At 43.8% G+C, this 10,662-nt stretch overlaps 1 long non-coding RNA gene across 2 annotated transcripts; it reads left to right on the top strand.

The window, feature by feature from the left end:
• Nucleotides 1-4,206: 4,206 nt before the first annotated feature.
• On the top strand, nucleotides 4,207-9,719 carry LOC122461594. Of its 2 annotated transcripts, none has more exons than XR_006283581.1 (3): nucleotides 4,207-4,377; nucleotides 8,840-8,922; nucleotides 9,521-9,719. It is a non-coding gene; the product is annotated as an uncharacterized LOC122461594 (long non-coding RNA). The 2 variants fall into 2 exon arrangements; XR_006283582.1 differs by lacking the exon at nucleotides 4,207-4,377 and adding an exon at nucleotides 7,619-7,681.
• Nucleotides 9,720-10,662: the final 943 nt, after the last annotated feature.

Genomic DNA, 10,662 nt, shown 5'->3' with positions numbered 1-10,662 from the left:
ATAGCTCTCGGCCTGCCAAAACACAAAATACGTGGCATAATGTGGGGCCAAAAGACAAAAATAAGGGACACAAGAAAAAAATATTTACAGAGGAAAAATGATCTGGGAAGAATTCTCTTAACACAGCCAATATTTTCTACACCTTGGAGTTTTGTGAGTCAGCATTTTCGATGTAGCAAATAACCCTAAACTGGCACAAGTGAGATAGGACTAGGCTTGCAGGAATGCACTCTGGATCTAAAGGACAGAACAACCCTTGTAACAGGGCACAGCTGAGAAGTATGGCAATTAATTGCTCTTCACCAAGCATTCTAAGACCAGGTCAAGTGATTGTGGGGGTGAAATTGACCTGAGTAGTTAAAGTTGAAGCAGGTCTCAATACAATGGAACCATAGCAGTTCCACTTTGCTGGAGGGATGGGGGCTAAATGTAACTGTGGAGAGGACACTTGGGCAAATTTCATACTAGCTCCGCATACCCCAGGGCAAACTTTAGGGAATATTTGTAGCAAGAGGGGGGATAGTTAGAGGCAGACCAGAAAAGGGATAATGGCACTACAACTGGGTCAGCAATTATGCAGATCCAGTGGCCACACCTTAGGATGACCAGATGTCCCCATTTTATAAGGACAGTCCCAATATTTGGGGGTTTGTCTTATATGGGTGCCTATTACCCCCCCCCCAATTTTTCACAGTTGCTGTTTGGTCACCCTACCCCACCCCAGCACATGGCAATTGTGCAGGGGTCATGCTTGCTATTTGAGGCCAGAAACTAGACTAATGGATGCACTTGGATGAAATCAATTTCCCACCAAACCCATTTACTTCCATGTGCAGCTCACCCAAAGAAAACAATTCCTACTTAAGAGCAAGAGTGTATTTGTAACTATATATTGTCTACTGTAAACCGTTAACCTATGACAGACTAAAGGACTGGAGCTATATAATGCCACATATAAATTTAAGATCAATGTGAAATAGTCAGAATTAAATGACAGACACCATAATAGCCCCTCTCCCCACAGCTGGCCCACAGGATTTGCCCAGGTGAAAGGGAGTGTGGATGATAATCCCTGAACCCCAAAGATCTCTAGGTGCAGTGAATAACTCCTTTTGGCTATAAGCAGCCACAGCATGGTGGACCAGGCACTTGTTCTAACTTGAGAGTGGGGACTGTATCAGCTCAAGGCAGCCTCAGGATCAAGGGGGCATAAAGACAACTTAAAGCCACCTTTTGCACACACATCCTTACTCCAGTCACAACTCTGCCATGCTTGAGGATCTACATTGATAACTAGATCATTTATTTAATCAGGCCTTCTCTGCTGATGCCCTTAGGATCTGAGATTTAATCTTATCCCTCGTTCTGTTTTAATCTGTAATTGCCCCTCTCCCCAAGTATTTAAGGTCTGAACCAAGGACTCACTAACTTCCGGGAGCATTGGATCATGCCTTTAAAAGGAGTAGCTTAAACAAAGAAAACAGTGCAGAAGCACATTTACCTTTTAGGTTCTGTTATTTTTACCAGGATGAGAGCCCAAACGTGCTAGGCGCTGTACAAATGCCTAGTAAGAGCTTGCAATACAGACAGACCGACCTAGGGTGGGAAGGAAAACAGAGGCACAGACTGGGGAAACAAACTTGCCCAAGGTCCAGAAGCAGGTCAGGGCAAAACCAGGAATAGAACAAAGGTCTTCTGAGTCCTATCCAGGGCACTAAACAACAGACCACACTGGCTCTCCTCAATCAGATTTTTCAGCCAAGCTTTTTCTCCTGAGCCCATTTTTAAACTACATTATTTACATTCTTCAGGAAATGTCTTTTTTTAAAAAAATTAAAATCTATTAGGATGTCAGAAATGTTTAATTTCCCACATCCTGTCATTAAGCAGCTATATTTTGAACAATGAATGATGGCAAACCAGAGCAACAGTTTTAACTGCAGTAGTATTTCGCTTGCGATTGCTGTGTGGTTTAGTGGACAGCAGGACAAATGCATGCTTCTCTTACCCTTTCCCTCTGCCAGCTCTGTCCCCTGGTAGTACGTAACCCCACTATCAAAGAGTGCATTGAAGTTAAGGAGAGTTTCACTTACAAACCTTACTTCTGGTAGTGACCTGCTAATACCTGATGTCTCAATAGAAAGCAAAAAACCCTCATAGCATATTTTGTCAGTAGCATAATGACGTACATGTAGGAAAGTCTATCCTGACCTCTGTGCTGATCAGTTTACCATAGAATTTTAACCAGGGGCTAATTTAGCTGGATTGCATTTTTCTCCACAAACTAACAGGAAAACATAAAGTGAATGGTTTGGTTATCTGTCATACAGTACTTCCATAGGCATAAGTAATATCATTGCATTCCCTTTATTCATGCCTCCTCTAAATTCTTCCTGTTAATGATGACGCATTGCTGTAAACAGTAATGCTGGTTAGAAACCTGAACACAAAAATATTCACCAAGGACTCTGTCCTGTGCTGACCTTATACAAATTGATTTGAATGTAAAATCACACTACTTAGCAAGTGTATAGTACCTGTAAATGAAGAATCTAAGTGCTCCACAAATATTCATTAATTAAACCACCCATCACCCCAGTGAGGCAGGTAAGTGTTGTTCCTGACAGAGGGACTAAGCATCTCACCCAAGGTCATACAGCAAACCAGTGGCAGAGCTGGGGATTTAACCCAGGATCCAGAGCTTTCACTCCCGTACAGCTGCTTTACACCACACCAGCAACAGATTATGGCCCTAGACCTGGTGTAGTTGGGTATGGGGTCACCCAAATGTAGAAGAATACACCATGGGGTAAAATCGGAATCTCAGCCCCCTACACTAATTAAGCCAATGAGGCTTGGGCTAGTAACTGCTTGCTAGAGTGATTATTGATTCTCCACTCGCTTCTGCCTGCAGAAGAGCCATGGCTAAGGCATCATCTCTACACCCTGCTGATCCCCGGCTGCCATAAAAACTCCTTATGGTCATTGGCAGCTAGTATCTTTCAGGCTGCTCAGGCCTGCCAGGGACTTGACTGGAGAGCAGAGTCCAGATTGAGGGATATATGGAGGCCACTTTGCACCCCCACTTCCTGAGCTGCACTGGTGGTAGCCAAGGTTCTGGGCCCCGGTCTCCAGACTCACAAGCTATGGCTCGAAGCATTAGCCCCAACTCCCTTCATATGCCCAATTGTGAGGACACACTCACAGTGTCTAAGTAGAAACATTTAAAGATCTTTACTTGGTAGTTTTCCTAGTACAAACGAGGGCCAGTTTCCAACAAGTCACTTAAGCACATGCTTAACATTAAGCACGTGAGTGGTCCCACTGAAGTCAATGGGATTATTCATCTGCTTGAGAGTGGGATATGGGCTAACATTGCACACTTCTGGGGCCCAATTGTCCTATCAGTTGCAGGTGCTCAACTTTCATGGATGCCAAAAGGATTTCCCGCACTATAAATGATGGCAAAATCCAGCCCTTGTTTTAATTCAAGTTTACCAGTAATATAGCAAGTGCCATTTTTTATTTACTGTTGAGGAGCTGCGCATTCATCAAACCCATTAAGGAGAAAACTAAGCAATCCAAAAGACCTAAACCAGTATCCGAGCCGGCACATGTTGAAAGCATCTCATGTCTTATAGTGCATTTTGTCACGTGAATCCCTTATGACTGGAATAGACACAATTAGTCAACATTCCTGAGTCTACATTGCACACAACACTAACCTGCTAAAAGAAACATACCACATAAGATAAACTCTCTCAGGCAGCTGCCTTCTTGCTAACATCAAGTACAGCATCAGTGTAGCAGGAGATTATATCCTTTATTTGCAAAGTGTAACATGATCATTGGTTCCAGAGGAACCCCCCCCCCCATGTTCCAGGATAGCCCTACACACAGCTCCCTTGGGATTCTGTACAATAATTGACTTCCAGACCCCAGTACTGAGAACAAAATCCCCCTTTCATTGAGTCTGACTTATTACCTGTTTTACAGGGTACAAATATCTTCTTTAGTGCCACAAATCCAACCTTTTTTCTTCCTGCTTCAGGAGTCCCACAGGCCTCCTTGTTTCATTGGCTCTGAGTCAGGCCAGCTGTAGCCTTGAAGTGCTTTTCCTAATTAGCCCCTCTTTACTTAACTCCTTTCCTCCCTGGGCTGGGAGAGGTCAGCGAGCAGCATCCCTTCTCCTAGTGCAGAGGTGGGCAAACTACGGCCTGCAGGCCACATCCAGCCTGCAGGACCATCCTGCCCGGCCCCTGAGTTCCTGGCCTGGGAGGCTCACCCGTGGCTCCTCCCACGCTGTTCCCCTTCTCCTGCAGCCACGCAGCTGCACGGGCAGCAGGGCTGCAAGCTTCTGCCATTCTGAATGGCATGGTAAGGGGATGGCAGTGGTGGGGGGTTGGGTAGGAGGTCCTGGGGGGCAGTCAGGGGACAGGGGGTGGTTGGATGGGGCGGAGGTTCTGGGGTGGTCAGGAAACGGGGTTGGACAGGGCGTGGGAGTCCTGAGGGGCCTGTCAGGGGGCAGGGGTGTGGCCAGGTCGGGGCAGTCAGGGGACAGGGAGCAGGGGGTTGGATGGGGGTGGGGTCCTGGGGGGTGGTTTGGGGCAGAGGGTCCCAGGAGGGGGCAGTCAGGGGACAAGGAGCAGGGGGGGTTGGATGAGGGTAGGTTCCCAGGGGGCGATTAGGGGCAGGGGGTCCCAGGAGGGGGCAGTCAGGGGACAAGGAGCAGGAGGGTTGGATGGGTTGGGGGTTCTGAGGGGGGTGGGAAGTGATAGGGCACGAATAGGGGGTAGGGGCCAGACTGTTTGTGGGGCACAGCCTTCCCTACCTGGCCCTCCATACAGTTTCGTACCCCAATGTTGCCCTCAGGCCAAAAAGTTTGCCCACCCCTGCCCAAGTGGAATCTCCCTTTTTATGAAGTATGAAAAAGCATATATACTGCCCTCCTTCCCAGGGCTCATCCCAGTTGGCTGAGAGAGTGGGGACCCTTGCTCTGACCCTGTACTACAAGGCTCCTGATCCTTAGCCTTGGTTTTTCCTAAGCACTGACTGTTCCCCTGGGACCATTTCCATCTCTCCTGACATCTAGCTCTGCTTTCCCAAGGTCTTGATCTACTCCAAAATTCCCAGGGATCCTTACAGAGAGACCCATTATAGACCACGGATTAACTGACTTGGCCCCTGCTATCCTTACTGGGGACAGTCACCCTGTTACAAAAAGGAAAGGTCTTGATGAGTGTGTGTGTCTGGGATGAAGGACCTGTTTTTAAGATGCAGGATTAAGCCTTAGCAGATCTGAGGTCTAGTCCTATCTTCTGCATATTTTCTGTGTCCTTGGGCAAGTCACTTACCCACCACTTCCATGGCTACAAAGTGGGGATAACAACTGTTTCCCATTTCACAGGGGTGGTGTGAGGACTGCAGTAGGCAATTAATGTTTCTAAAGCAGACTGGCACCTTCTGGCACTATAGAAATGCAAACTATTATGGTATGTCTTTTTTATCCCAAATCGCTGTGAAATGCTTCCACAAGCCACGCTTTCTATCTTTCAATTTACAGTGTGTTCTGTAAACTGTTTGAGTGCCAGTGTTGTTGGTATGTATAAATCTATACATGAACTTTGTCTTTGTGCTGCTCCATTTCATTAAACAGGGTTGGCAATTCAGTAGATTTTATGCCTTCAGGCTCTTGGGTCATCTTTGATTTTTACTCTTTTCAGAGTTCATGTTTCCAATTAATGGTCCTTCTCACTACTAGGACAACTAGATAAAAGAACATGTAAAATCTTCTTGCTCTCCTATAAAACTGCTGTAAACTGCACAGGGCCAGATTGTGAACCTCTTAGTCCCATCGGTTAGCAGTGACTTGGGTGAGTAATTCCACAGAAGAGAATGGAACTACTTGTGCAAGTAACTGCTCACTACTGGATTATGGGATATGCAATCTGACCAATAATTTGCTATGGTCGATTAGGGATGATGTTCAAAGTTGTTCAAGAAACCTCTCCTATTTAGAAAGAGGGAAATATTAGAGTATTTTAAAAAACAGTATTGTGTGTCACTGGTTCAAATCCAGCTGCAGTCTTTCAGAAGGCTGGGTGGTGGCCCTTGAGAACTTAGAGTGGAGATGGTGTGTATGTCACAACCACCACCTCAGCTGACACACACACATGCACTCACCCCTGTATTCCCACTCTTCGTATAAAAACCAAGGGGCAAGGAGATTGAATTACCCTCTCACCCTTTGAAGGCAGTCTCTTCAGTAGAGGGCTGAGGTGCCCTGGTTGGAAGGGCTGGAGAAGCTTGCACAGCAGATGTCAGTGCTGGATCCACTTTGGGGATAAATAAACTCTAAGGCAGGCAAGTCAATGCCTGAAGTTCACTACATCTTTTTCAAAGTCGTATTGGAAACCTAGCACATAGGAGCTACAAACCCCAGCAAGGATAGTGGCATTAAGAGCCTGCCCGCACTCTATTAACAGTAACAGCCAGGCACCATTTCTTCATCTATGTCTGTAAAATGCTATGTGCACCTCTAGCCCTGAGAAATACTAAATAATAAACTGCTGATTTAAAAGTGTTCTCAGTAAATTGCTGTCAGCCCACACAGTGCGTAGAGAGAACATTGGCTTACCAATGTGCACATCACAGCCTGGAAGGGAATAATATTTGCATCCAGGCAGCATAGATGGAGAGAAGGGCTCTGAAACATACAGTGGGAGGTGCATCTTCGTCATAGCACTGCTGGAATGGCTAGGCCTGAGAAACCATTGCATGCAAATGAGACATCCCACACAGAGCATGGCTGAGTACCTCACAGAGACGCAGGTCACAGCACAGAAATCCCAGCCAACAGCTCTCAAGTGATGTTGACTGGATCCAATGCACTTGGAATTATACTCTTCTAGCATCTTTGGTGAGCACATGTTGGCTGGAGGAATATATGTTGTTTGTTAATATTGGGGTAGTCCCTAGGAGCCCCAATCACTGACCAAGACCCTACTGTGTTAGCTGTGGTTTTCCCTCTGGCCACGCTCATTTTCAGTGATCTTTGTACAGTGTACATTGCTAGCACATAGTGCTACCCTCAGTGCACACAAGGAGGGCAAATTCTGCCTGCAGTGCAGTGATGAAAACCCCATTGACTTCCCCATTTGTGTAAATAAGGGTAGAATTTGGCCTGGAGGCAACACACCAGTACTCCTATTTGAGTGTACCTTATTCCCTGTCCTGATGTGCTACACAGCTTATTTTCCTTTCAATGGGTCATACAATCATGCTTGTTTTTCCATACTCCAAGCAGGAGTTTGTAGCCTTTCCTTAGTGACCCTAAGAGGGCCTGATCATGAGTTCAGTTCTGTAGCCTAAGGGCTCTTATCTTCTAGTTTCAATAGTGCTTATATTAATTATTCACCCAAAAATGTTACATAGAAATAAAAGAATTAAAGCTTTCTAATAAACTAAGCCCCCCCTTCCCTCCACACACACAGTGCATTATTCTAATTGCACCGTTTTCTAATTCTCTTCTCAGCCTTCTAACTCCTTGTGAGATCATCTGATATAATCAACCACTTGGCCCTGAATCAGTATTTCCATGAGACAGAGTCAGTTTAGAGCACTTCCAAAGCTCTGTAATATTTGTGTGAATGGTGCATCTTGGGACCAAAGAATATTCACTGTAAGAGACAAGATTTCTGGAAGTCCTTTATTTATTGTATGAGTCATAACTGCATTCAGAATAAAATCCATCCCTATAAATAACTCTTATGTTTGTGATTAAGTGTGCAGATAAAGACCATACACTATTGATTTGAATATATTACATATGGATATGTGGAAATTGAGCTAGGGCTGATGATTTTAACTCACCCCATCATGCCTAGATATAGGAGGATGTGTCTTAAATCACTATATGTTATTTACCAGGGACAAATTTTGGTCCCACTCCCGATAAGCATCCTCCAAATGGGTGCACATATACTTTGCAAAACCAACATTAGTGTGCACCCATATTCTAGCCAGAATGGGCTCTGCATGCAGCCCACCTCACAGATACTTTAAATGGGAATAGCCTGTTTACCCAGCATCTGTATCTGGAGTCTACTAAACACCCAAATCTAGACTATACATAAGAAATCTTGTCTAAGGTTTAAAATGGACAGTTTTATGAGCCAAATAGGATGTGACAGACCTAAGCTATCTTTCTTCTGTTTGCCTTCCTCCTAGCACACAAGATCATTCAACTCTCCCACCCCACCCCCAATCCAAATTTCCTAGTTCCAAGACAGATGCAATTCTATTTAGGGGATTATTTGATGTCATGGCCATGGTGTAATGAATAGTTTAGTGCCTAATCTCACAACCCCATGTGCAGTGAAAATGTAAGAAATAAATTGTTCAGCACATGTCTAATTCACGTACCAATAATGGCCAAACCCAAACATTTACAGTTAGTCCTAAGGACACTGAAGTAACCAGCCCTATTTATCATTGTTCACAAAATGGCTAACAATTTTCCAGCACCTTTGACACTTCTTTATAGTCAATTTTTCATTTGTGTTTGGTGCCAGATTGAGAACTCTGGAGATGGCAAATTTGTGACAAACAGAAGATTTCAAAGTCTCTTCCCCCAACCCTTTTTATTAATTGGCTAGAAAATATCAGGCCTTACATTTAAAAATGAGAAAGTTTAAGATAAGGAATACAACTCTGGGTAATAAGAACTGTGACAGGATGTGCTGTATTTATATTATGAGAGTGATTTGTCCCTGTCACATCGGTCAGTTCTGTCCATGCAGTACCACTGCAGCTCATGAGCTTTCACTCCACACTACAGTGTATTCCAGAGCAGAGGAGTATGGGGTGCAGGGAAGGACCCGAGACTAAGCCCAAGAGACCCGATTTAGGGTTGTGGAAAAGGTAAGTCATTTAGAGCCTAATTCAGCTCCATTCAACAGAAGTCTTTCTTGTGATGGTAATGAGATAAGGATCCTGCTGTTAGAAATTAAATTATAAATTTAATATTGATATGTTGTGATAGAATATATCAACAACTAAATAAGACAATTTCTCACACATTTGACTGCCCAGGACACACGAGGCCTTTTCCAAAGCCCACTGACATCAAAGGGAGTCTTCCTATTGATCTCAGTGGTCTTTGGAACATCCCCATGGAGTTCCCGCTCTGTGTTGCAGTGGATGACTGACAATACCCAGCCGCCTCTACTCATCTTGGATGCCATTTATGTGGTACATTTACCCATGTGGTGCAGTACATGGGCAGGGAGAATCACACGTGTCTATGATGTACCACTTCTCCTAAGTGTATTTGTCATCTTAGCTTGGTGACTGTATTCACTTTTTACAGCTTGGGGCTGACTGACTATTTTACTTTCAAACCAGAAGAATAGAGGAAGTTGTACTGGATCATCAACCTGAAGAGTAGTACAGAAGCATTTTGGAATAGTTATGTTCATTCTGAGCCATCTTAGTAATTCTACGTTATCTTTCATTCTAGTTTTAGAACCCATCATGAAGGGAACATTGGTTACAAAGACTACATGACACCAGGTATAAGAGATCTAAATGTCAGAGGGAAACAGAAAGAAAGCAACAGTTGGATTTCAAAGCTAAGAAGATGGCAGAGCATTGCCAGTTCAGTGCTTTTTCAGAGGAAGGCCAGAAGCTATCTAGATGTCCTTTCTTGATGTTACATCATAGAGCTAATTCATTAAAATTGTTTTTATGGGAAAATAGGTTTTTGACTAATATTTGTGAAAATTGCCTGCTTTTTGTGGTAAAATTAGATTTTATGTCAAAAGAAATACTCAACAACTGAAAAGATTTCAGTTTTTGACACAAAACCAATGTTGATTTGGAAGAACTGGCATGGTGCATTTTGGGAGATGTAGTTTGGGTACCTTATATCCCAATTCTCTTCTGTGGGCTGAGGTGTACAGCCAGACTACATCACCTATAATCATCACAACCAGTAAATCCTATGAGACATGCAGTGGCTCAGCAAAAGGGGAGATCATGGAAGTTGTAGTCTGGCCTGAGCGCTTGTAGAAGAGAATGGGGGAAATGAGACATCGTGGCAGAATTTCCAAATCCAAAATTTCAGTTTGAAACCAAATGTTTTTGGCTGAAAATTTTCAGCTGAAAATTTTCGGCTTTCCATTTTTTGCTAAAATTAAAAAGTTTCCAGGGAAAAAACCCTATTTTCTGAACAGCTTTAGCAGACAGTACTGATAAGCCTTAGCAATTCATTTTTATGACTCATGCATTACTTGAAAAATGAATAGTCGTCCCCAGTTTACATCTAAAGAATTTTTTGCTGGTTAATATTTGACATGGAGGAAGCTGAACGGTTTTGTTTGAACTGCCATGAAAACTAACAAAGGCGATAACTATAGTATTTGGAAGAAAAAAAAAGGCAAAAAAATAGCTTCTTCCCTGCTATTTGATCAAAGAAGACCATACAGCTATAGAAAATGTGTGCTTACTGAACAACAGCTGGGGAAGAAGTTTATGGAAGACACTGGAAGCCATGGGGCTGGATTTTAGCACCTAATCTACACCTCCTCAGACAAGGAATGCAAGTTCAAAGTCTGCCCTCAGTGTAACAAATCACAAAAATCAAAAACTGGAATACAGAGT

This window comes from Chelonia mydas, chromosome 9 (assembly GCF_015237465.2).
Source record: "Chelonia mydas isolate rCheMyd1 chromosome 9, rCheMyd1.pri.v2, whole genome shotgun sequence".
NCBI classification, from domain to species: domain Eukaryota; kingdom Metazoa; phylum Chordata; order Testudines; family Cheloniidae; genus Chelonia; species Chelonia mydas.
The sequence above is the reverse complement of the archived record's forward strand: the minus strand, read 5'-3'. Positions and strand labels throughout refer to the sequence as shown.